The 24,720-nt window shown below is 44.1% G+C and overlaps 22 non-coding genes across 22 annotated transcripts; all 22 read left to right on the top strand.

Annotated features, from left to right (window-relative positions):
• The first annotated feature begins 622 nt into the window (after positions 1–622).
• Positions 623–695, top strand: trnai-aau (transfer RNA isoleucine (anticodon AAU)). Its single transcript has one exon. It is a non-coding gene; the product is annotated as a tRNA-Ile (tRNA).
• Positions 696–1,510: 815 nt separating this feature from the next.
• On the top strand, positions 1,511–1,583 carry trnav-cac (transfer RNA valine (anticodon CAC)). Its single transcript has one exon. It is a non-coding gene; the product is annotated as a tRNA-Val (tRNA).
• A 553-nt stretch (positions 1,584–2,136) lies between these two features.
• On the top strand, positions 2,137–2,209 carry trnav-aac (transfer RNA valine (anticodon AAC)). Its single transcript has one exon. It is a non-coding gene; the product is annotated as a tRNA-Val (tRNA).
• A 1,133-nt stretch (positions 2,210–3,342) lies between these two features.
• Positions 3,343–3,415, top strand: trnav-uac (transfer RNA valine (anticodon UAC)). The gene has a single exon. It is a non-coding gene; the product is annotated as a tRNA-Val (tRNA).
• A 153-nt stretch (positions 3,416–3,568) lies between these two features.
• On the top strand, positions 3,569–3,641 carry trnav-aac (transfer RNA valine (anticodon AAC)). The gene has a single exon. It is a non-coding gene; the product is annotated as a tRNA-Val (tRNA).
• Positions 3,642–5,529: 1,888 nt separating this feature from the next.
• On the top strand, positions 5,530–5,602 carry trnav-cac (transfer RNA valine (anticodon CAC)). The gene has a single exon. It is a non-coding gene; the product is annotated as a tRNA-Val (tRNA).
• An 840-nt stretch (positions 5,603–6,442) lies between these two features.
• Positions 6,443–6,515, top strand: trnav-aac (transfer RNA valine (anticodon AAC)). The gene has a single exon. It is a non-coding gene; the product is annotated as a tRNA-Val (tRNA).
• A 594-nt stretch (positions 6,516–7,109) lies between these two features.
• On the top strand, positions 7,110–7,182 carry trnae-uuc (transfer RNA glutamic acid (anticodon UUC)). The gene has a single exon. It is a non-coding gene; the product is annotated as a tRNA-Glu (tRNA).
• A 1,233-nt stretch (positions 7,183–8,415) lies between these two features.
• On the top strand, positions 8,416–8,488 carry trnav-aac (transfer RNA valine (anticodon AAC)). The gene has a single exon. It is a non-coding gene; the product is annotated as a tRNA-Val (tRNA).
• An 835-nt stretch (positions 8,489–9,323) lies between these two features.
• On the top strand, positions 9,324–9,396 carry trnav-uac (transfer RNA valine (anticodon UAC)). The gene has a single exon. It is a non-coding gene; the product is annotated as a tRNA-Val (tRNA).
• A 149-nt stretch (positions 9,397–9,545) lies between these two features.
• On the top strand, positions 9,546–9,618 carry trnav-aac (transfer RNA valine (anticodon AAC)). Its single transcript has one exon. It is a non-coding gene; the product is annotated as a tRNA-Val (tRNA).
• A 717-nt stretch (positions 9,619–10,335) lies between these two features.
• On the top strand, positions 10,336–10,408 carry trnai-aau (transfer RNA isoleucine (anticodon AAU)). The gene has a single exon. It is a non-coding gene; the product is annotated as a tRNA-Ile (tRNA).
• An 803-nt stretch (positions 10,409–11,211) lies between these two features.
• trnav-uac (transfer RNA valine (anticodon UAC)) lies at positions 11,212–11,284 on the top strand. Its single transcript has one exon. It is a non-coding gene; the product is annotated as a tRNA-Val (tRNA).
• Positions 11,285–11,437: 153 nt separating this feature from the next.
• trnav-cac (transfer RNA valine (anticodon CAC)) lies at positions 11,438–11,510 on the top strand. The gene has a single exon. It is a non-coding gene; the product is annotated as a tRNA-Val (tRNA).
• Positions 11,511–13,372: 1,862 nt separating this feature from the next.
• Positions 13,373–13,445, top strand: trnav-cac (transfer RNA valine (anticodon CAC)). The gene has a single exon. It is a non-coding gene; the product is annotated as a tRNA-Val (tRNA).
• Positions 13,446–18,650: 5,205 nt separating this feature from the next.
• Positions 18,651–18,723, top strand: trnav-gac (transfer RNA valine (anticodon GAC)). Its single transcript has one exon. It is a non-coding gene; the product is annotated as a tRNA-Val (tRNA).
• Positions 18,724–20,410: 1,687 nt separating this feature from the next.
• On the top strand, positions 20,411–20,483 carry trnav-aac (transfer RNA valine (anticodon AAC)). The gene has a single exon. It is a non-coding gene; the product is annotated as a tRNA-Val (tRNA).
• Positions 20,484–20,600: 117 nt separating this feature from the next.
• Positions 20,601–20,673, top strand: trnav-cac (transfer RNA valine (anticodon CAC)). Its single transcript has one exon. It is a non-coding gene; the product is annotated as a tRNA-Val (tRNA).
• An 819-nt stretch (positions 20,674–21,492) lies between these two features.
• Positions 21,493–21,565, top strand: trnav-cac (transfer RNA valine (anticodon CAC)). The gene has a single exon. It is a non-coding gene; the product is annotated as a tRNA-Val (tRNA).
• A 715-nt stretch (positions 21,566–22,280) lies between these two features.
• trnai-aau (transfer RNA isoleucine (anticodon AAU)) lies at positions 22,281–22,353 on the top strand. The gene has a single exon. It is a non-coding gene; the product is annotated as a tRNA-Ile (tRNA).
• An 804-nt stretch (positions 22,354–23,157) lies between these two features.
• trnav-cac (transfer RNA valine (anticodon CAC)) lies at positions 23,158–23,230 on the top strand. The gene has a single exon. It is a non-coding gene; the product is annotated as a tRNA-Val (tRNA).
• Positions 23,231–23,868: 638 nt separating this feature from the next.
• On the top strand, positions 23,869–23,941 carry trnav-uac (transfer RNA valine (anticodon UAC)). The gene has a single exon. It is a non-coding gene; the product is annotated as a tRNA-Val (tRNA).
• Positions 23,942–24,720: the final 779 nt, after the last annotated feature.

The following is a 24,720-nucleotide window of genomic DNA, read 5'->3' as shown; positions in this document are numbered from 1 at the left end:
GTTCTTGCCTTGCATTCTCAGCTGCTTCAATTTTCGTAGTAAAATTACATGAGGAGCAGGTCTTTGTATTGCGCCAAATCATAACAACGTGACATAAAGGTACTTTACATGAAGAGCAGGTCTAGAGGCCTTTCAGAGATTTGTTTGGACATCTAGATAGTAACGAGTTACAGTAGTCCAGCCTGAAAGTTAAAATGCATGGACGAGTTTTTCTGCATCATCCTGAGAGAGGATGTCTCTGATTTTCCTGATGTTTCTCAGGTGGAACAAAGCTGCCCTACTGACTTCTTTTATGTGAGGGACAAAGGACATGTCCTGGTCAAAGGTTCCACCAAGGTTTCTAACAGTGGAGCTGGAAGCCAACATAATGCCATCCAGGCTGATTATGATTAGATAGCATTTCTCTGTGGTGAAAGGTCCCCAGTTCGAAACTGGGCGGAAACATGTTTGCTGTCAGCTGGAAACAGAGCAGCATTTCTTTTTAGTTACTGCATACCTCTTAATTCAATTAGAGAATTGGCTTTCGCGATGTTTTTGGTTCTTGCCTTGCATTCTCAGTTGCTTAAATTTTCGTAGTAACGATGGCTTTTCATCATCAAGGGGAAGGGGCCGGCCTGTGCAGGTTTCTGTAGTATAGTGGTCATCACGTTCGCCTAATACGCGAAAGGTCCCCAGTTCGAAACTGGGCAAAAACAGAACTTAATTTTTTTCTTTCTTAACAAAGGCAGAGAGGTCAGATAGTCAATAAGATGTACAAGAAAATGCTAGACCTGGTGTGAGTATGATCATGTGTAGTTAAACTGATGACCATCAGTTGTGCCAGAGAAATCTATACTTTTTTTGATAATTTTTCAATTTTGATAATTTTGTTGCTGGTGGAGCAACAAAACAATAATAACATCCCATTAGTGGGGTGAAATTAATCCAGTATTATAGTCAATATAAGCCATATTAGGGATATTTTAACAACCCATCTTCCTGGGTTGAATGAACAGACCCAGTTTGTTTGGTGAAGTTAACCCAACGTTTAGTCGGTCCACTATTTAACCAGCGCTGGGTTGGAAAACTACCCAGATTTGTTGTGGACTCTGATTATGGAATTAATGCAGGAGAGTAGGATGTGTGTATTAGGTCAGGCCTACCTCAGAATTAGTTTGGAGAATTGGCTTCAACTATGCTTTTGGTGCATCACTTGCATTCTCACTTTCTGTAATGTTTGTAGTAACAATGGCATGTCAGTTTTGTCAGAATTAAGGAGTAAAAAAATTATGGGTCATCCAGACTTGTATGTGTTCAAGACATGTCTGATGTCATGATAATGTTGCCTAGAGGAAGCAGATGAAGCGTAAAGAGGATTGGTCCAAGTAGCGAAGTGAAGGCATACCTCTTAATTCGATTAGAGCATTTGCTTTCGCGATGTTTTTGATGCGTTGCTTACATTCTCAGCGACTTCAATATTTGAAGTAACGATGGCATTTTATCGTCAATGGGAAGGGCGTGCCCGTGGCAGGTTTCTGTAGTGTAGTGGTCATCACGTTCGCCTCACACGCGAAAGGTCCCCAGTTCGAACCTGGGCAGAAACAGATTTGCTGTTGGCTCTTAATATGGAAAAAATGCAAGAGAGCTTCTTTATTACCTGTGTGACGTCATTGGGGAACCCTGATGAGGGCGCTGGCGTCTAGCAAATGCCCTCCTCTTCAAACTCAGAACCATACCCTAGGGGTGGATCCTGGGGTCATGGCGCCATTTCCAAACAGGCAGACAACTCTGGCCCAGGCTTCAGGATGTAGGTCCACAGTTCGAAACTGGGCAGAAACAGAACTTTATGTGTTTCTTTACAAAGGTAGAGAGATCAGCTGATACTTTACTTCAAGACTTCTCATGAGTATCTTTTGTACTTTTACTAACCCTGCAGGAATGCAGAAACTTGTGTTTTTCTTACAGGACTTGAGATCATACAAACTAGGGCAGAACCTGGGCAGAAACAGATTTGCTGTCGGCTCTACACAAGCCGGACCTGTGTGTTTGGTTATTGCTACCTCTGATTTAGATTAGAGAATTGGCTTCAGCTGTTTGTGTAATTGCTGTAGTAACGATGGCATTTCATTGTCAAGGGGAAGGCAGTGACCAGTGCAGGTTTCTGTAGTGTAGTGGTCATCACGTTCGCCTAACACGCGAAAGGTCCCCAGTTCGAAACTGGGCGGAAACATGTTTGCTGTCAATTGGAAATAAATCAGCATCTCTTTTTAGTTAAGGCATAACTCTTAATTCAATTTGAAAAATTGGCTTTAGCGATGTTTTTGGTTCTTGCCTTGCATTCTCAGCTGCTTCAATTTTCGTAGTAAAATTACATGAGGGGCAGGTCTTTGTATTGCGCCAAATCATAACAACGTGACATAAAGGTACTTTACATGAAGAGCAGGTCTAGAGGCCTTTCAGAGATTTGTTTGGACATCTAGATAGTAACGAGTTACAGTAGTCCAGCCTGAAAGTTACAAATGCATGGACGAGTTTTTCTGCATCATCCTGAGAGAGGATGTCTCTGATTTTCCTGATGTTTCTCAGGTGGAACAAAGCTGCCCTACTGACTTCTTTTATGTGAGGGACAAAGGACATGTCCTGGTCAAAGGTTCCACCAAGGTTTCTAACAGTGGAGCTGGAAGCCAACATAATGCCATCCAGGCTGATTATGATTAGATAGCATTTCTCTGTGGTGAAAGGTCCCCAGTTCGAAACTGAGCGGAAACATGTTTGCTGTCAGCTGGAAACAGAGCAGCATTTCTTTTTAGTTACTGCATACCTCTTAATTCAATTAGAGAATTGGCTTTCGCGATGTTTTTGGTTCCTGCCTTGAATTCTCAGTTGCTTCAATTTTCGTATTAGCGATGGCATTTCATCATCAAGGGGAAAGGGCTCGCCTGTGCTGGTTTCTGTAGTGTTGTGGTCATCACGTTAGCCTCACAAGCGAAAGGTCCACAGTTCGAAACTGGGCAGAAACAGAACTTTATGTGTTTCTTTACAAAGGTAGAGAGATCAGCTGATACTTTACTTCAAGACTTCTCATGAGTATCTTTTGTACTTTTACTAACCCTGCAGGAATGCAGAAACTTGTGTTTTTCTTACAGGACTTGAGATCATACAAACTAGGGACCACCCTAAGGAAATAAAGAGGGGAGAACGGAAGAGATACGTCAGAGCAGTTAGAGAATGTAACTGAACATATCTCTGTCTGTTCTCCTTGCAAGTAAAAATGAGCGCTGTTGTCCTTTGTCTTTCTTCCCTGTTTCATCATGTTCTAGGTGGTTTAAACCTGACAGAAGGGGCAGAGCAGCTTGTGCTCAGGTTTCTGTAGTGTAGTTGTCATCACGTTCGCCTTACACGCGAAAGATCCCCAGTTCGAACCTGGGCAGAAACAGATTTGCTGTCGGCTCTACACAAGCCGGACCTGTGTGTTTGGTTATTGCTACCTCTGATTTAGTTTAGAGAATTGGCCTCAGCTGTTTGTTTGTGTAATTGCTGGAGTAACGCTGGCATTTCATCGTCAAGGGGAAGCCAGTGACCCGTGCAGGTTTCCGTAGTGTAGTGGTCATCACGTTCGCCTAACACGCAAAAGGTCCCCAGTTCGAAACTGGGTGGAAACATGTTTGCTGTCAATTGGAAATAAATCAGCATCTCTTTTTAGTTAAGGCATACCTCTTAATTCAATTAGAAAAATTGGCTTTAGCGATGTTTTTGGTTCTTGCCTTGCATTCTCAGCTGCTTCAATTTTCGTAGTAAAATTACATGAGGGGCAGGTCTTTGTATTGCGCCAAATCATAACAAAGTGACATAAAGGTACTTTACATGAAGAGCAGGTCTAGAGGTCTAGGCCTTGCAGGAACATGGTATGGCGATGAGTCACCACTTGCAGGATGAGGACAGGGAGTGAGGAGGGGAGCTGGGAGAGACAGACTTCGGGAAAACATGGTTAGTAAATGCAGTACAAATGCTTAGAACTGGGAGAAACAGGGAGAGAGAGAGAGAGAGAGAGAGAGAGAGAGAAGCTCAGTCCTTCCCCCAGCAGCCTAGGCCTATAGTAGCATAGCTAAAGAGTAGAGGACTTTAACTTTTTAACTATAAGCTCTGTCATATAAGAAAGTTTTCAGCCTGATCTTGAAATTTGCGTAAGAGTCCGCCCCCCAAAACGATACTGGAAGTTGGTTCCATGGAAGAGGAGCCTGTTAACTGAAAGAGCCGCCTCCAGATTTCTTCTTGAAGACTCTAGGAACCACAAGTTAACCTCCACCTAGAGAGTGGAGTGGCCTAATAAGACAGTAAGGAACTATGAGCTCTCTGAGACGTGATGGAGCTCAGCCATTAAGAGCTTTATATGTTAACGGAAGGATTTTAAATTCTACTCTATATTTTACTGGCAGCCAATGAAAAGCAGCTAACACGGGAGAGATGTGATCTCATTTCCTAGTGACTGTTAATTTTCTTGCTGTAGCGTTCTGAATCAACTGAAGGCCTTTCAGAGATTTGTTTGGACATCTAGATAGTAACGAGTTACAGTAGTCCAGCCTAGAAGTTACAAATACATGGACGAGTTTTTCTGCATCATCCTGAGAGAGGATGTCTCTGATTTACTTAATTTTTCTCAGGGGGAACAAAGCTGCCCTACTGACTTCTTTTATGTCAGGGACAAAGGACATGTCCTGGTCAAAGGTTACTCCGAGGTTTCTTACAGTGGAGCTGGACACCAACGTAATGCCATCCAGACTGATTATGATTAGATAGCATTTCTCTGAGGTGCTTCGGGCCGAGTACAACAACTTCAGTTTTGTCAGAATTAAGGAGTAAAAAATGATGGGTCATCCAGACTTGTATGTGTTCAAGAAATGTCTGATGTCCTGATAATGTTGCCGAGAGGAAGTAGATGAAGCATAAAGAGGATTGGTCCAAGTAGCGAACCCTGTGGGACTCCATAACAGACTGCAGCGCATGAGGAGGAGCTGTTGTTAACATGAACTAACTGATGTCTATCTGATAAATAGGATTTGAACCACCTTATTGCAGTTCCTTTAATCCCAATTTCATGTTCCAGTCTCTAGTAAAATATTGTGATCTATGGTGTCGAACGCAGCACTAAGATCCAAAAGGAGAAGTATGGAGGCTGATCCATTGTCTGAAGCAATTAGAATATCATTGGAGAGGTCCAGACAAAAGCTGGGACAGCTCTCTCCCACAACCGGGGTACTGGGAAAAAGCGAAGATCAAGAGCCATGGAGCGTCTTTATTACCTGTGTGACGTCATCGGGGATCCCTGCTGAGGGCGCTGGTGTCTAGCAAATGCCCTCCTCTTCAAACTCAGAACCACACCCTAGGGGTGGATCCTGGGGTCATGGCGCCATTTCCAAACAGGCAGACAACTCTGGCCCAGGCTTCAGGATGTAGGCCTCTCTATTGTTCTTTTCAGAGCACGTGGGAGGCGATCACAACAGTGGTAACGATGGCATTTCATCATCAAGGGGAAGAGGGTGTCCTGTACAGGTTTCTGTAGTGTAGTGGTCATCACGTTCGCCTCACACGCGAAAGGTCCCCAGTTCGAAACTGGGCATGAACAATATTTTCTGTAATTCTTTTTCAACAAAGGCAGAGAAGTCAGAGGTCAGCTGATTCTTCACTTCAAGACTTCTCGTGAGTATACCTGCCAGTATCTGCATCTATTCTTAGGAAGACCAAATTTCGGTGATGCAACTGGAAGAGCAAATGCAGCTTTTATGAAAGTACCTGTTCACGTCAGAAATCATTAGATTGGAAAGGGTGGAGCAGCTTGCGTTCAGGTTTCGGTAGTGTAGTGGTCATCACGTTCGCCTAACTCGCGAAAGGTCCCCAGTGCGAAACTGCGCGGAAACATGTTTGCTGTCAGCTGGAAATAAATCAGCGTCTGTTTCTAGTTAATCCATACCTCTTAATTCGATTAAAGAATTGGCTTTAGCGATGTTTTTGGTTCTTCCCTTGCATTGTCAGCAATATTCGAAGTAATGATGGCATTTCATCGTCAAGGGGAAGGGAGTGTCCAGTGCAGCTTTCCGTAGTGTATCGGTCATCACGTTTGCATTACACGCGAAAGATCCCCAGTTTGAAACTGGGTAGAAACAGATTTGCTGTTGGCTCTTAATATGGAAAAAATGCAAGAGAGCGTCTTTATTACCTGTGTGACGTCATTGGGGAACCCTGATGAGGGCGCTGGCGTCTAGCAAATGCCCTCCTCTTCAAACTCAGAACCATACCCTAGGGGTGGATCCTGGGGTCATGGCGCCATTTCCAAACATGTAGACAACTCTGGCCCAGGCTTCAGGATGTAGTCCTCTCGATTGTTCTTTTCAAAGCACGTGGGAGGCGATCGCAACAGTAGTAATGATGGCATTTCTTGATAAGCGGAGGGAGGTGACCTGTGTGGGTTTCCGTAGTGTAGTGGTCATCACGTTCGCCTAACACGCGAAAGGTCCCCAGTTCGAAACTGGGCGGAAACATGTTTGTTGTCAGCTGGAAATAAATCAGCATCTTTTTTTAGTTACTGCATACCTCTTAATTCAATTAGAGAATTGGCTTTCGCGATGTTTTTGGTTCTTGCCTTGCATTCTCAGTTGCTTCAATTTTCGTAGTAACAATGGCATTTCATCATCAAGGGGAAGGGGCTGGCTTGTGCAGGTTTCTGTAGTGTAGTGGTCATCAAGTTAGCCTCACACGCGAAAGGTCCACAGTTCGAAACTGGGCAGAAATAGAACTTTCTGTGTTTCTTAACAAAGGTAGAGAGATCAGCTGATACTTTACTTCAAGACTTCTCATGAGTATCTTTTGTACTTTTACTAACCCTGCAGCAATGCAGAAACTTGTGTTTTTCTTACAGGACTTGAGATCATACTAACTAGGGACCACCCTAAGGAAATAAAGAGGGGAGAACGGAAGAGATACGTCAGAGCAGTTAGAGAATGTAACTGAACATATCTCTGTCTGTTCTCCTTGCAAGTAAAAATGAGCGCTGTTGTCCTTTGTCTTTCTTCCCTGTTTAATCATGTTGTAGGGGGCTTAAACCTGACAGAAGGGGCAGAGCAGCTTGTGCTCCGGTTTCTGTAGTGTAGTGGTCATCACGGTCGCCTTTCACGCGAATGATCCCCAGTTCAAACCTGAGCAGAAACAGATCTGCTGTCGGCTCTAAATATGAGAAAACTGCAGACAAACCGGACCTTTGTATTTGGTAAGTGCTACCTCTGATTTAGAATAGAAAATGTTGGCTTCAGCTGTTTGTTTGGTCAATTCATTGTGTAATTGCGGTAGTAAAGATGGCATTTGGTGCCTAGATGAAGCGTAAAGACGATTGGTCCAAGTACCCAAACCTGTGGGACTCCATAACTGACTGCAGTGCATGAGGAGGAGCTGTTGTGAACATGAACAAACTGATGTCTATCTGATAAATAGGATTTGAACCACCTTATTGCAGTTCCTTTAATCCCAATTTCATGTTCCAGTCTCTGTAGTAAAATATTGTAATCTATGGTGTCGAAAGCAGCACTAAGATCCAAAAGGAGAAGTATGGAGGCTGATCCATTGTCTGAAGCAATTAGAATATCATTGGAGAGGTCCAGACAAAAGCTGGGACAGCTCTCTCCCACAACCGGGGTACTGGGAAAAAGCGAAGATCAAGAGCCATGGAGCGTCTTTATTACCTGTGTGACGTCATCGGGGATCCCTGCTGAGGGCGCTGGTGTCTAGCAAATGCCCTCCTCTTCAAACTCAGAACCGTAGTGTATCGGTCATCACGTTTGCATTACAGGCGAAAGATCCCCAGTTTGAAATTGGGCAGAAACTGTGTTTTCGGTTATTCTTTTTCAACAACGGCAGAGAGGTCAGAGATCATACGCCCTGTGATATGAGGCCCTGAATGGTGTCTGCGATGCCCTCCTCTGTTTGGGGCTTGTGGGGGTACTGATTGATCCACACTGGATCAGAGGTGTTCACCTCAAAAGTTAATGGTTCACATTGCACCAGTCGCACTTCTGTCGGGCCCTGCGCCCATAGGGACTCTGGTAGAGAGTCAATGATAGACGCAGCCTCAGGGTGATCTGTTTTTTCTCTACCGTGAAACCGGGAGACCTGGGCCTCCTCCAGAACTGAGCTATCTACGGCTTCTACTTGAATTGAGTATATGTTGGCTCTAGCCGAATAAAGTACTCTGCGAATGTCCGTGATAACCCAATCATCCTGTGCTAATGCTAGTTTTACCATCCCACCCAATTCTTTAGCCTGATGTTTAGGATGTAAAGCCAGAGACACTTGTGGGACGGCCTCTTCCGACATCTGATACCACTGCAATTATCGCAACAGTGTTAATGATGGCATTTCTTGATAAGCGGAAGGAGGTGACCTGTGCGGGTTTCCGTAGTGTAGTGGTCATCACGTTCGCCTAACACGAGAAAGGTCCCCAGTTCGAAACTGGGCGGAAACATGTTTGCTGTCAGCTGGAAACAGATGTTTTTGGTTCCTGCCTTGCATTCTCAGTTGCTTCAATTTTCGTATTAACGATGGCATTTCATCATCAAGGGGAAGAGGGTATCCTGCGCAGGTTTCTGTAGTGTAGTGGTCATCACGTTCGCCTCACACGCGAAAGGTCCCCAGTTCCGAACTGGGCAGAAACTGTGTTTTCTGTAATTCTCTTTCAACAAAGGCAGAGAGGTCAGAGGTCAGCTGATGCTTCACTTCAAGACTTCTCGTGAGTATACCTGCCAGTATCTGCATCTATTCTTAGGAAGACCAAATTTCGGTGATGCAACTGGAAGAGCAAATGCAGCTTTTATGAAAGTACCTGTTCACGTCAGAAATCATTAGATTGGAAGGGGCGGAGCAGCTTGCATTCAGGTTTCCGTAGTGTAGTGGTCATCACGTTAGCCTCACACGCGAAAGGTCCACAGTTTGAAACTGGGCAGAAACAGAACTTTCTGTGTTTCTTAACAAAGGTAGAGAGGTCAAAGATCAGCTAATACTTTACTTCAACACTTCTCATGAGTATCTTTTGTACTTTTACTAACCCTGCAGGAATGCAGAAACTTGTGTTTTTCTTACAGGACTTGAGATCATACTAACTAGGGACCACCCTAAGGAAATAAAGAGGGGAGAACGGAAGAGATACTTCAGAGCAGTTTGAGAATGTAACTGAACATATCTCTGTCTGTTCTCCTTGCAAGTAAAAATGAGCGCTGTTGTCCTTTGTCTTTCTTCCCTGTGTTTCATCATGTTCTAGGTGGCTTAAACCTGACAGAAGGGGCAGAGCAGCTTGTGCTCTGGTTTCTGTAGTGTAGTGGTCATCACGTTCGCCTTACACGCGAAAGGTCCCCAGTTCGAACCTGGGCAGAAACATGTTTGCTGTCGGCTCTACACAAGCCGGACCTGTGTGTTTGGTTATTGCTACCTCTGATTTAGATTAGAGAATTGGCTTCAGCTGTTTGTGTAATTGCTGTAGTAACGATGGCATTTCATTGTCAAGGGGAAGGCAGTGACTAGTTCAGGTTTCTGTAGTGTAGTGGTCATCACGTTCGCCTAACACGCGAAAGGTCCCCAGTTCGAAACTGGGCGGAAACATGTTTGCTGTCAATTGGAAATAAATCAGCATCTCTTTTTAGTTAAGGCATAACTCTTAATTCAATTTGAAAAATTGGCTTTAGCGATGTTTTTGGTTCTTGCCTTGCATTCTCAGCTGCTTCAATTTTCGTAGTAAAATTACATGAGGGGCAGGTCTTTGTATTGCGCCAAATCATAACAACGTGACATAAAGGTACTTTACATGAAGAGCAGGTCTAGAGGCCTTTCAGAGATTTGTTTGGACATCTAGATAGTAACGAGTTACAGTAGTCCAGCCTGAAAGTTACAAATGCATGGACGAGTTTTTCTGCATCATCTTGAGAGAGGATGTCTCTGATTTTCCTGATGTTTCTCAGGTGGAACAAAGCTGCCCTACTGACTTCTTTTATGTGAGGGACAAAGGACATGTCCTGGTCAAAGGTTCCACCAAGGTTTCTTACAGTGGAGCTGGAAGCCAACGTAATGCCATCCAGACTGATTATGATTAGATAGCATTTCTCTGTGGTGAAAGGTCCCCAGTTCGAAACTGGGCGGAAACATGTTTGCTGTCAGCTGGAAACAGAGCAGCATTTCTTTTTAGTTACTGCATACCTCTTAATTCAATTAGAGAATTGGCTTTCGCGATGTTTTTGGTTCTTGCCTTGCATTCTCAGTTGCTTAAATTTTCGTAGTAACGATGGCTTTTCATCATCAAGGGGAAGGGGCTGTCTTGTGCAGGTTTCTGTAGTATAGTGGTCATCACGTTCGCCTAATACGCGAAAGGTCCCCAGTTCGAAACTGGGCAAAAACAGAACTTAATTTTTTTCTTTCTTAACAAAGGCAGAGAGGTCAGATAGTCAATAAGATGTACAAGAAAATGCTAGACCTGGTGTGAGTATGATCATGTGTAGTTAAACTGATGACCATCAGTTGTGCCAGAGAAATCTATACTTTTTTTGATAATTTTTCACATTATATGGTGGAGCAACAAAAACAATAATAATATCCCATTAGTGGGGTGAAATTAATCCAGTATTATAGTCAATATAAGCCATATTGGGGATATTTTAACAACCCATCTTCCTGGGTTGAATGAACAGACCCAGTTTGTTTGGTGAAGCTAACCCAACGTTTAGTCGGTCCACTATTTAACCAGCGCTGGGTTGGAAAACTACCCAGATTTGTTGTGGACTCTGATTATGGAATTAATGCAGGAGAGTAGGATGTGTGTATTAGGTCAGGCCTACCTCAGAATTAGTTTGGAGAATTGGCTTCAACTATGCTTTTGGTGCATCACTTGCATTCTCACTTTCTGTAATGTTTGTAGTAACAATGGAATGTCAGTTTTGTCAGAATTAAGGAGTAAAAAAATATGGGTCATCCAGACTTGTATGTGTTCAAGACATGTCTGATGTCATGATAATGTTGCCTAGAGGAAGCAGATGAAGCGTAAAGAGGATTGGTCCAAGTAGCGAAGTGAAGGCATACCTCTTAATTCGATTAGAGCATTTGCTTTCGCGATGTTTTTGATGCGTTGCTTACATTCTCAGCGACTTCAATATTTGAAGTAACGATGGCATTTCATCGTCAATGGAAAGGGCGTGGCCGGGGCAGGTTTCTGTAGTGTAGTGGTCATCACGTTCGCCTTACACGCGAAAGGTCCCCAGTTCGAACCTGGGCAGAAACAGATTTGCTGTCGGCTCTACACAAGCCGGACCTGTGTGTTTGGTTATTGCTACCTCTGATTTAGATTAGAGAATTGGCCTCAGCTGTTTGTTTGTGTAATTGCTGTAGTAACGATGGCATTTCATTGTCAAGGGGAAGGCAGTGACCTGTGCAGGTTTCTGTAGTGTAGTGGTGATCACGTTCGCCTCACACGCGAAAGGTCCCCAGTTCGAAACTGGGCAGAAACATGTTTGCTATCAATTGGAAACAAATCAGCATCTCTCTTTAGTTAAGGCATACCTCTTAATTCAATTAGAAAAATTGGCTTTAGCGATGTTTTTGGTTCTTGCCTTGCATTCTCAGCTGCTTCAATTTTCGTAGTAAAATTACATGAGGGGCAGGTCTTTGTATTGCGCCAAATCATAACAAAGTGACATAAAGGTACTTTACATGAAGAGCAGGTCTAGAGGCCTTTCAGAGATTTGTTTGGACATCTAGATAGTAACGAGTTACAGTAGTCCAGCCTGAAGTCACCACTTGCAGGATGAGGACAGGGAGTGAGGAGGGGAGCTGGGAGAGACAGACTTCGGGAAAACATGGTTAGTAAATGCAGTACAAATGCTTAGAACTGGGAGAAACAGGGAGAGAGAGAGAGAGAGAGAGAGAGAAGCTCAGTCCTTCCCCCAGCAGCCTAGGCCTATAGTAGCATAGCTAAAGAGTAGAAGACTTTAACTTTTTAACTATAAGCTCTGTCATATAAGAAAGTTTTCAGCCTGATCTTGAAATTTGCGTAAGAGTCCGCCCCCCAAAACGATACTGGAAGTTGGTTCCATGGAAGAGGAGCCTGTTAACTGAAAGAGCCGCCTCCAGATTTCTTCTTGAAGACTCTAGGAACCACAAGTTAACCTCCACCTAGAGAGTGGAGTGGCCTACTAAGACAGTAAGGAACTATGAGCTCTCTGAGACGTGATGGAGCTCAGCCATTAAGAGCTTTATATGTTAACGGAAGGATTTTAAATTCTACTCTATATTTTACTGGCAGCCAATGAAAAGCAGCTAACACGGGAGAGATGTGATCTCATTTCCTAGTGACTGTTAATTTTCTTGCTGTAGCGTTCTGAATCAACTGAAGGCCTTTCAGAGATTTGTTTGGACATCTAGATAGTAACGAGTTACAGTAGTCCAGCCTAGAAGTTACAAATACATGGACGAGTTTTTCTGCATCATCCTGAGAGAGGATGTCTCTGATTTACTTAATTTTTCTCAGGGGGAACAAAGCTGCCCTACTGACTTCTTTTATGTCAGGGACAAAGGACATGTCCTGGTCAAAGGTTACTCCGAGATTTCTTACAGTGGAGCTGGACACCAACGTAATGCCATCCAGACTGATTATGATTAGATTGCATTTCTCTGAGGTGCTTCGGGCCGAGTACAACAACTTCAGTTTTGTCAGAATTAAGGAGTAAAAAATGATGGGTCATCCAGACTTGTATGTGTTCAAGAAATGTCTGATGTCCTGATAATGTTGCCGAGAGGAAGTAGATGAAGCATAAAGAGGATTGGTCCAAGTAGCGAACCCTGTGGGACTCCATAACAGACTGCAGCGCATGAGGAGGAGCTGTTGTTAACATGAACTAACTGATGTCTATCTGATAAATAGGATTTGAACCACCTTAGTGCATGGTGCATGGTGTCGAAAGCAGCACTAAGATCCAAAATGAGAAGTATGGAGGCTGATCCATTGTCAGAAGCAATTAAAATATCATTGGAGAGGTCCAGACAAAAGCTGGGACAGTTCTCTCCCACAACTGGGGCACTGGGAAAAAGCGAAGATCAAGAGCCATGGAGCGTCTTTATTACCTGTGTGACGTCATCGGGGATCCCTGCTGAGGGCGCTGGTGTCTAGCAAATGCCCTCCTCTTCAAACTCAGAACCACACCCTTGGGGTGGATCCTGGGGTCATGGCGCCATTTCCAAACAGGCAGACAACTCTGGCCCAGGCTTCAGGATGTCGGCCTCTCTATTGTTCTTTTCAGAGCACGTGGGAGGCCATCACAACAGTAATAACGATGGCATTTCATCAACAAGGGGAAGAGGGTGTCCTGTACAGGTTTCTGTAGTGTAGTGGTCATCACGTTCGCCTCACACGCGAAAGGTCCCCAGTTCGAAACTGGGCAGGAACAGTATTTTCTGTAATTCTTTTTCAACAATGGCAGAGAGGTCAGAGGTCAGCTGATGCTTCACTTCAAGACTTCTCGTGAGTATATCAAATCAAATCAAATCAAATCAGATTTATTTGTATAGCGCCAAATCATAACAAAGTTACATCAAGGCACTTTACATATAGAGCAGGTCTAGACCAAACTCTTTATAAATTTATTTAAAGAGACCCAACAGATCCCCCGATGAGCAAGCACTTGGCAACAGTGGAAAGGAAAAACTTCCTTTAAGAGGCAGAAACCTCGAGCAGAACCAGGCTCAGGGGGGGCGGCCATCTGCCTTGACCGGTTGGGTTGAGAGAGAGAGAGAGAGAGACAGGCAGGCAGGCATTGGAGGGGGGGGGGTGTAGGCAGGAACATGTTGTTGCATGAAGTTCATGGAGTTGAGCTGTAATACAGAATTCATGCTATATGGGACCAGCAGGTGTTGCAGGAACATGGGATGGAGATGAGTCACCACCTGCAGGATGAGGACAGGGAGAGAGAGGAGAGGAACTGGGAGAGACAGAGACAGAGAACATGGTTAGTAAATGCAGTATAAATGCTTAGAACTGGGTGAAACTGTTTTGTTTTTTTTGTTTTTTTTTTAATAAGGATGGTTTTTATCAGCGCATGCAAGGAGGGAGTTAGAGAGAAAGAGGGAGAGAGGGTGACAGGGAGAGACAGAGAGCGAGAGAGAGAGAGAGAGAGAGAGAGAGAGAGAGAGAGAAGCTCAGTCCTTCCCCCAGCAGCCTAGGCCTATAGCAGCATACCTAAAGAGTAGAGGACTTTTTAACTGTACGCTCTGTCATACAGGAAAGTTTTAAGCCTGGTCTTGAAAGTTACTAAAGAGTCCGCCCCCCGGACCGATGCTGGGAGTTGGTTCCATAGAAGAGGAGCCTGATAACTGAACGATCTGCCTCCAGATTTACTCTTGGAGACTCTAGGAACCACAAGTAAACCTCCATCTAGAGAGCGGAGTGGCCTGCTAGGACAGTAAGGAACTATGACCTCTCTGAGATACGATGGAGCTTGGCCATTAAGAGTTTTATACGTTAAAAGAAGGATTTTGAATTCTACTCTATATTTTACTGGCAGCCAATGAAGAGCAGCTAACACGGGAGAGATGTGATCTCTTTTCCTAGTTCCTGTTAATATTCGTGCAGCAGCGTTCTGAATTAACTGAAGGCCTTTTAGAGATTTGTTTGGACATGCAGATAGTAATGAGTTACAGTAGTCCAGCCTAGAAGTTACAAATGCATGGACTAGTTTTTCTGCATCATCCTGAGAGAGGATGTTTCTGATTTTCCTAATGTTTCTCAGGTGGAAGAAAGCTGCCCGACTAACTTGTTTTATGTGAGGGACAAAGGACATGTCCTGGTCAAAAATTACTCCAAGGTTTCTTACAGTGGAGCTGGAGGCCAAAGTAATGCCGTCCAAACTGATGAGATGATTAGATAGTATTTTTCTGAGGTGCTTAGGACCGAGTACAATAACTTCTGTTTTGTCAGAGTTGAGAAGTAAAAAATTTCCAGTCATCCAGACTTTTATGTCATCAAGACATGCCTGCAGTCTGACTATCTGACTGACTTCATTTGGCTTCATTGATAGGTACAGCTGAGTATCGTCTGCGTAGCAGTGGAAATTGATGCTGTGTTTCCTGATAATGTTGCCTAGAGGAAGCAGATAAAGCGTAAAGAGGATTGGTCCAAGTACCGAACCCTGCGGGACTCCATGACTGACTACAGTACATGAGGAGGAGCTGTTGTTTACATGAACAAACTGATGTCTATCTGATAAGTAGGATTTGAACCACTTTAGTGCAGTTCCTTTAATTCCAATTTCATGTTCCAGTCTCTGTAGTAAAATATTATGATCTATGGTGTCGAATGCAGCACTAAGATCTAGAAGGCGAAGTATGGAGGCTGATCCATTGTCTGAGGCCATTAGAATGTCATTGGAGACTTTAACCAGCGCTGTTTCTGTGCTATGATGGGCTCTAAATCCTGACTGAAACTCTTCAAACAAACTGTTCCCATCCAGATGCTCGTGTAGTTGTTTTGCTACAGCTTTCTCAATGATTTTAGAAATAAATGGAAGGTTCGATATGGGTCTATAGTTTGCCAAAACATCTGGATCAAGATTAGGCTTTTTAAGCTGGGGTTTGATGACCGCAGTCTTAAGTGCCTGAGGTACATAACCCAGAAATAAAGTCAGATTAACCAAATCTAGAATAAACGGCTCAATTACATAAAAGATCTGGATGATGAAACTATAGAAGCTAGCTCTGAGAGATTTAGAGGTGAGAATGATTCCAGATGTAAAAGAGGCACCGCAGCTGATTCAGCAGTTGCCGTCTTCAGAAGGGGATTTTTATCTAACGTAGGCAAGAGCTGATAAATTCTTTCTCTGATCGTGAGAATTTTGTCTGAAAAAAAAACTAATAAAATCATTACTGCTTAGAGCTAAGGGGATCACTGGTTCAACTGAGCTATGGCTCTCTGTCAGCCTGGCTACAGTGCTGAAGAGAAACCTGGGGTTGTTCTTGTTTTCTTCTATGAGTGCTGAGTAATATGAACTTCTAGCACTGCGGAGAGCTTTTTTATACGTTTTTAGGCTGTCTTTCCAGGCTCTGTGAGACTCTTCTGACTTACTGGAACGCCAGTTTCTTTCTAATTTCCTTGATGTCTGCTTCAAGGTACGGATTTGGTAACTATACCAGGGAGCCATCCTCCTCAGATTGAATACTTTCTTTTTGAGAGGGGCAGCATTATCAAGATTCGAACGCAGTGTGGCCATAGTGCTAGTCACAAGGTCATCAACCTGCGTATGGGAGAAATCCTCATTTAAATTTAGATTTAGATATGGCATTGTTGGGAATGATGACCAAATGTTCTCTTTAAATTTAGCCACAGCAGCTTCAGATAAACATCTTCTATAGCTGAATTTATTCCTCAATGCTGTGGAGCCCATTAAAGTAAACTCAAATGTAATAAGGTAATGGTCAGACAGGAGAGAATTTTGGGGAAGAATTGTTAGCTTGTCAATTTCAATGCCATAAGTTAGAACAAGATCAAGGATATGATTGTAAAAGTGAGTGGGTTCATTCACGTGCTGGGAAAAGCCAATTGAGTCTAGTAGGGAAAGAAACCCAGAACTAAGGCTGTCGCTTTCTACATCAACATGTATATTGAAATCTCCCAGAATAATGATTTTATCTGTACTAAGTACTAACTCTGATATAAACTCAGAAAACTCTGATAGGAATTCTGAGTACGGACCAGGTGGACGGTATACTGTAACTAACAGAACTGGTTTTTCACCTTTCCAGTCCGAGTGGGAGAGACTAAGAGTGAGGCTTTCAAAAGACCTGCAGCCAGATTTTGGTCTGGGGTTGATTAATAGGCTTGACTGAAATATTGCAGCCACCCCACCTCCTCGACCTGTGGTACGAGGGATATGAAAGTTAACATGAGTTGGGGGTGTAGCTTCATTAATGCTAACATACTCATCCTGCTGCAGCCACGTTTCAGTTATACAAAATAAATCAATATGGTGATCAGCTATGAGATCATTTACTAGTAGAGATTTTGATGATAATGATCGAATGTTCAACAGTCCACATTTGATCGCAGTGTTATTTGAGACTAAGTTTGTGGCTGTTTTAATTACAGTTAGGTTTTTGTTTTTAGCTCCTCTTTTGTTTAATTTGAGTTTATTAACTTTTCTAAATTTAGGTCGTCGGGGGACAGACACGGTTTCTATAGACCTAAACATAGACAGAGACTATTCTATTCTCGGCAGATGACCGCTCTGACTGAGGCGCAGAGGAGCGTGTTAAACTGCGGCTCTGCCTCCTGGTCTAGACCCGGGATTGTCAGGGTTTTGGATTTCTAATAAAATCGGCCATATTTCTAGAAATGAGAGCGGCCCCGTCCACGGTGGGATGGACACCATCTCTCCTAATTAGACCAGGTCTCCCCCAGAAAGACTTCCAGTTATCTATGTAGCCCACGTTGTTTTCGGGACACCACCTCGACAGCCAGCGGTTAAATGACGACATGCGGCTGTACATGTCATCACTGGTCCGATTGGGGAGGGGGCCGGAGAAAACTACAGTGTCCGACATCGTTTTAGCAAAAGTACACACCGATTCCACATTCATTTTTGTGACTTCCGACTGGCGAAGTCGGGTGTCGTTACTGCCGACGTGAACTACAATATTAGCATATTTACGTTTACCCTTAGCCAGCAGTTTCAGATAAGACTGGATGTCGCCTGCTCTGGCCCCCGGGATACACTTCACTATGGCCGCCGGTGTCGCTAACTTCACGTTTCTCAGAATAGAATCACCAATCACTAGAGTCGGCTTTTCAGCGGGTGTGTCGCTGAGAGGGGAGAACCTGTTGGAAACGTGAACTGGTCGATGGTGAACCGGGGGCTGCTGCCTACGACTATGCCTCTTGTCTCGGACAGTCACCCAGCCGCCCTGACTAGATCCCGGCTGCTCGGGAGCCACTGGGGGGGAGGAAACTATCTTAGCTGCTGTATGAGCTCGTCTAGGTTGGTCCGCACCGGCTACAGGGGGGGGGCTAACTACACTAGCATAAGTTGGGCTACCTAACTCATTAATCTTCGCCTCCATTTCTACCATCATCCTACATCTATGACAAGAGGTGCTATCATAAAAGGAGGCAGAAGAATAACTACACATGAGGCACAGAGAACAGGAGAGGAGAGGAGGAGGAGAAGGAGGAACAGAGAGTGGAGACAGAGAGCTAGAGGACATTGCTAATCGGGTAGTTTGATTAGCGGAGGAACAGAAACGGTTATAAACTTTGGAGAAAGGGGAGATATTGACTTCTAAAACCTAGTGTTGGTGTGAAAATAATTTTCTGCCTGATTACTCGAGTGAATTAGGAAATAATAGCAGAAGAACAGTGGAAACAACACAAGCACAATAGAGAGCACAACCGCCAGTGACCAGAAATGACGCAACACGCTTACCGCACCCAATAACGATGAATGTTAGGAAGTAAAATAACTAGCCATACCTGCCAGTATCTGCATCTATTCTTAGGAAGACCAAATTTCGGTGATGCAACTGGAAGAGCAAATGCAGCTTTTATGTAAGTACCTGTTCACGTCAGAAATCATTAGATTGGAAGGGGCGGAGCAGCTTGCATTCAGGTTTCTGTAGTGTAGTGGTCGTCATGTTCGCCTGACACGCGAAAGGTCCCCAGTTCGAAACTGGGCGGTAGCATCTTTGCTGTCAGCTGGAAATAAATCAGCGTCTTTTTTCCAGTTAATGCATACCTCTTAATTCGATTAAAGAATTGCCTTTAGCGATGTTTTTGGTTCTTCCCTTGCATTGTCAGCAATATTCGAAGTAACGATGGCATTTCATCGTCAAGGGGAAGGGAGTGTCCAGTGCAGGTTTCCGTAGTGTATCGGTCATCACGTTTGCATTACACGGGAAAGATCCCCAGTTTGAAACTGGGCAGAAACTGTGTTTTCAGTTATTCTTTTTCAACAACGGCAGAGAGGCGTTTGGCAAATGCCCTCCTGTTCAAACTCAAAACCATGCCCTAGGGGTGGATCCTGGGGTCATGGTGCCATTTTCAAACAGGTAGACAACTCTGGCCCAGGCTTCAGGATGTGGGATTCTCGATTGTTCTTTTCAGAGCACGTGGGAGGCTGTCGCAACAGTGGTAATGATGGCATTTCTTGATAAGCGGAAGGAGGTGACCTGTGCGGGTTTCCGTAGTGTAGTGGTCGAAACTGGGCGGAAACAGGTTTGCTGTCAGCTGGAAACAGATGTTTTTGGTTCCTGCCTTGCATTCTCAGTTGCTTCAATTTTCGTATTAATGATGGCATTTCATCATCAAGGGGAAGGGGCTGATCAGCTGATGCTTCACTTCAAGACTTCTCGTGACTTTTCGAAGTAGTCTTTTTTCCAGTTAATGCATACCTCTTAATTCGATTAAAGAATTGCCTTTAGCAATGTTTTTGGTTCTTCCCTTGCATTGTCAGCTATATTCGAAGTAACGATGGCATTTCATCGTCAAGGGGAAGGGAGTGTCCAGTGCAGTTTTCTGTAGTGTAGTGGTCATCACGTTTGCATTACAGGCGAAAGATACCCAGTTTGAAACTGGGCAGAAACTGTGTTTTCAGTTATTCTTTTTCAACAACGGCAGAGAGCTCAGAGATCATACGCCCTGTGAAATGAGGCCCTGAATGGTGTCTGCGATGCCCTCCTCTGCTTGGGGCTTGTGGGGGTACTGATTGATCCACACTGGATCAGAGGTGTTAACCTCAAAAGTTAATGGTTCACATTGCACCAGTCGCACATCTGTCGGGCCCTGCGCCCATATGGACTCTGGTAGAGAGTCAATGATAGACGCAGCCTCAGGGTGATCTGTTTTTTCTCTACCGTGAAACTGGGAGACCTGGGCCTCCTCCAGAACTGAGCTATCTACGGCTTCTACTTGAATTGAGTATATGTTGGCTCTAGCCGAATAAAGTACTCCGCGAATGTCCGTGATAACCCAATCATCCTGTGCTAATGCTAGTTTTACCATCCCACCCAATTCTTTAACCTGATGTTTAGGATGTAAAGCCAGAGACACTTGTGGGACGGCCTCTTCCGACATCTGATACCACTGCAATTGTTCTGGTGTCAGGGACACCGCTGCTGTTACTCGAAAGCTGGGACAGCTCTCTACCACACCTGGGGCACTGGGAAAAAGCGAAGATCAAGAGCCATGAAGCGTCTTCATTACCTGTGTGACGTCATCAGGGATCCCTGCTGAGGGCGCTGGCGTTTGGCAAATGCCCTCCTGTTCAAACTCAAAACCATACCCTAGGGGTGGATCCTGGGGTCATGGCGCCATTTTCAAACAGGTAGACAACTCTGGCCCAGGCCAGAAGGAAGGAGGTGACCTGTGCGGGTTTCCGTAGTGTAGTGGTCATCACGTTCGCCTAACACGCGAAAGGTCCCCAGTTCGAAACTGGGCGGAAACATCTTTGCTGTCAGCTGGAAACAGATGTTTTTGGTTCCTGCCTTGCATTCTCAGTTGCTTCAATTTTCGTATTAACGATGGCATTTCATCATCAAGGGGAAGAGGGTGTCCTGTGCAGGTTTCTGTAGTGTAGTGGTCATCACGTTCGCCTCACACGCGAAAGGTCCCCAGTTCGAAACTGGGCAGAAACTGTCTTTTCAGTTATTCTTTTCCAACAACGGCAGAGAGGTCAGAGATCATACGCCCTGTGATATGAGGCCCTGAATGGTGTCTGCGATGCCCTCCTCTGCTTGGGGCTTGTGGGGGTACTGATTGATCCACAGCTGGAAATAAATCAGCGTCTTTTTTCCAGTTAATGCATACCTCTTAATTCGATTAAAGAATTGCCTTTAGCGATGTTTTTGGTTTTTCCCTTGCATTGTCAGCAATATTCGAAGTAACGATGGCATTTCATCGTCAAGGGGAAGGGAGTGACCAGTGCAGGTTTCTGTAGTGTAGTGGTCATCACGTTCGCCTCACACGCAAAAGGTCCCCAGTTCGAAACTAGGCAGAATCACAACTTAATTTTTTTTTTTTTCAACGAATGCAGAGAGGTCAGTGGTCAGCTGATGCTTCACTTCAAGACTTCTCGTGAGTATACCTGCCAGTATCTGCTTCTATTCGTAGGAAGACCAAATTTCGGTGATGCAACGGTAAGAGCAAATACAGCTTTTATGAAAGTACCTGTTCACGTCAGAAATCATTAGATTGGAAGGGGCGGAACAGTTTGCATTCAGGTTTCGGTAGTGTAGTGGTCGTCACGTTAGCCTCACACGCGAAAGGTCCACAGTTTGAAACTGGGCAGAAGCAGAACTTGCTGTGTTTCTTAACAAAGGTAGAGAGATCATTGCTGTGTTTGGTTATTGCTACCTCTGATTTAGATTAGAGAAATGGCTTCAGCTGTTTGTTTGTATAATTGCTGTAGTAACGATGGCATTTCATTGTCAAGGGGAAGGCAGTGACCTTTGCAGGTTTACGTAGTGTAGTGGTCATCACGTTTGCCTCACACGCGAAAGGTCCCCAGTTCGAAACTGGGCGGAAACATGTTTGCTGTCAATTGGAAATAAATCAGCATCTCTTTTTAGTTAAGGCATACCTCTTAATTCAATTAGAAAAATTGGCTTTAGCGATGTTTTTGGTTCTTGCCTTGCATTCTCAGCTGCTTCAATTTTCGTAGTAAAATTACATGAGGGGCAGGTCTTTGTATTGCGTCAAATCATAACAACGTGACATAAAGGTACTTTACATGAAGAGCAGGTCTAGAGGCCTTTCAGAGATTTTTTGGAAATCTAGATAGTAACGAGTTACAGTAGTCCAGCCTGAAAGTTAAAATGCATGGACGAGTTTTTCTGCATCATCCTGAGAGAGGATGTCTCTGATTTTCCTGATGTTTCTCAGGTGGAACAAAGCTGCCCTACTGACTTCTTTTATGTGAGGGACAAAGGACATGTCCTGGTCAAAGGTTCCACCAAGGTTTCTAACAGTGGAGCTGGAAGCCAACATAATGCCATCCAGGCTGATTATGATTAGATCGCATTTCTCTGTGGTGAAAGGTCCCCAGTTCGAAACTGGGCGGAAACATGTTTGCTGTCAGCTGGAAACAGAGCAGCATTTCTTTTTAGTTACTGCATACCTCTTAATTCAATTGGAGAATTGGCTTTCGCGATGTTTTTGGTTCTTGCCTTGCATTCTCAGTTGCTTAAATTTTCGTAGTAACGATGGCATTTCATCATCAAGGGGAAGGGGCTGGCCTGTGCAGGTTTCTGTAGTATAGTGGTCATCACGTTCGCCTAATATGCGAAAGGTCCCCAGTTCGAAACTGGGCAAAAACAGAACTTAATTTTTTTCTTTCTTAACAAAGGCAGAGAGGTCAGATAGTCAATAAGATGTACAAGAAAATGCTAGACCTGGTGTGAGTATGATCATGTGTAGTTAAACTGATGACCATCAGTTGTGCCAGAGAAATCTATACTTTTTTTGATAATTTTTCACATTATATGGTGGAGCAACAAAAACAATAATAATATCCCATTAGTGGGGTGAAATTAATCCAGTATTATAGTCAATATAAGCCATATTAGGGATATTTTAACAACCCATCTTCCTGGGTTGAATGAACAGACCCAGTTTGTTTGGTGAAGTTAACCCAACGTTTAGTCGGTCCACTATTTAACCAGCGCTGGGTTGGAAAACTACCCAGATTTGTTGTGGACTCTGATTATGGAATTAATGCAGGAGAGTAGGATGTGTGTATTAGGTCAGGCCTACCTCAGAATTAGTTTGGAGAATTGGCTTCAACTATGCTTTTGGTGCATCACTTGCATTCTCGCTTTCTGTAATGTTTGTAGTAACAATGGCATGTCAGTTTTGTCAGAATTAAGGAGTAAAAAAATTATGGGTCATCCAGACTTGTATGTGTTCAAGACATGTCTGATGTCATGATAATGTTGCCTAGAGGAAGCAGATGAAGCGTAAAGAGGATTGGTCCAAGTAGCGAAGTGAAGGCATACCTCTTAATTCGATTAGAGCATTTGCTTTCGCGATGTTTTTGATGTGTTGCTTACATTCTCAGCGACTTCAATATTTGAAGTAACGATGGCATTTCATCGTCAATGGGAAGGGCGTGCCCGTGGCAGGTTTCTGTAGTGTAGTGGTCATCACGTTCGCCTCACACGCGAAAGGTCCCCAGTTCGAAACTGCGCAGAAACACAACTTGATTTTTTTTTTTTTCAACGAATGCAGAGAGGTCAGTGGTCAGCTGATGCTTCACTTCAAGACTTCTCATGAGTATACCTGCCAGTATCTGCGTCTATTCGTAGGAAGACCAAATTTCGGTGATGCAACGGTAAGAGCAAATGCAGCTTTTATGAAAGTACCTGTTCACGTCAGAAATCATTAGATTGGAAGGGGCGGAGCAGTTTGCATTCAGGTTTCGGTAGTGTAGTGGTCGTCACGTTTACCTCACATGCGAAAGGTCCACAGTTTGAAACTGGGCAGAAACAGAACTTTCTGTGTTTCTTAACAAAGGTACAGAGATCAGCTAATACTTTACTTCAAGACTTCTCATGAGTATCTTCTGTACTTTTACTAACCCTGCAGGAATGCAGAAACTTTTGTTTTTCTTACAGGACTTGAGATCATACTAACTAGGGACCACCCTAAGGAAATAAAGAGGGGAGAACGGAAGAGATACGTCAGAGCAGTTAGAGAATGTAACTGAACATATCTCTGTCTGTTCTCCTTGCAAGTAAAAATGAGCGCTGTTGTCCTTTGTCTTTCTTCCCTGTGTTTCATCATGTTCTAGGTGGCTTAAACCTGACAGAAGGGGCAGAGCAGCTTGTGCTCAGGTTTCTGTAGTGTAGTGGTCATCACGTTCGCCTTACACGCGAAAGGTCCCCAGTTCGAACCTGGGCAGAAACAGATTTGCTGTAGTAACGTGGTAGTAAAGATGGCATTTGGTGCCTAGATGAAGCGTAAAGACGATTGGTTCTAGTACCCAAACCTGTGGGACTCCATAACTGACTGCAGTGCATGAGGAGGAGCTGTTGTGAACATGAACAAACTGATGTCTATCTGATAAATAGGATTTGAACCACCTTATTGCAGTTCCTTTAATCCCAATTTCATGTTCCAGTCTCTAGTAAAATATTGTGATCTATGGTGTCGAAAGCAGCACTAAGATCCAAAAGGAGAAGTATGGAGGCTGATCCATTGTCTGAAGAAATTAGAATATCATTGGAGAGGTCCAGACAAAAGCTGGGACAGCTCTCTCCCACAACCGGGGCACTGGGAAAAAGCGAAGATCAAGAGCCATGGAGCGTCTTTATTACCTGTGTGACGTCATCGGGGATCCCTGCTGAGGGCGCTGGTGTCTAGCAAATGCCCTCCTGTTCAAACTCAAAACCACACCCTAGGGGTGGATCCTGGGGTCATGGCGCCATTTCCAAACAGGCAGACAACTCTGGCCCAGGCTTCAGGATGTAGGCCTCTCTATTGTTCTTTTCAGAGCACGTGGGAGGCCATCACAACAGTAGTAACGATGGCATTTCATCATCAAGGGGAAGAGGGTGTCCTGTACAGGTTTCTGTAGTGTAGTGGTCATCACGTTCGCCTCACATGCAAAAGGTCCCCATTTCGAAACTGGGCAGGAACAGTATTTTCTGTAATTCTTTTTCAACAATGGCAGAGAGGTCAGAGGT

This window comes from Echeneis naucrates, chromosome 4 (assembly GCF_900963305.1).
Source record: "Echeneis naucrates chromosome 4, fEcheNa1.1, whole genome shotgun sequence".
NCBI classification, from domain to species: Eukaryota; Metazoa; Chordata; class Actinopteri; order Carangiformes; family Echeneidae; genus Echeneis; species Echeneis naucrates.
Note: the sequence above shows the minus strand (reverse complement) of the source record. Positions and strands in the feature narration are given on the sequence as shown.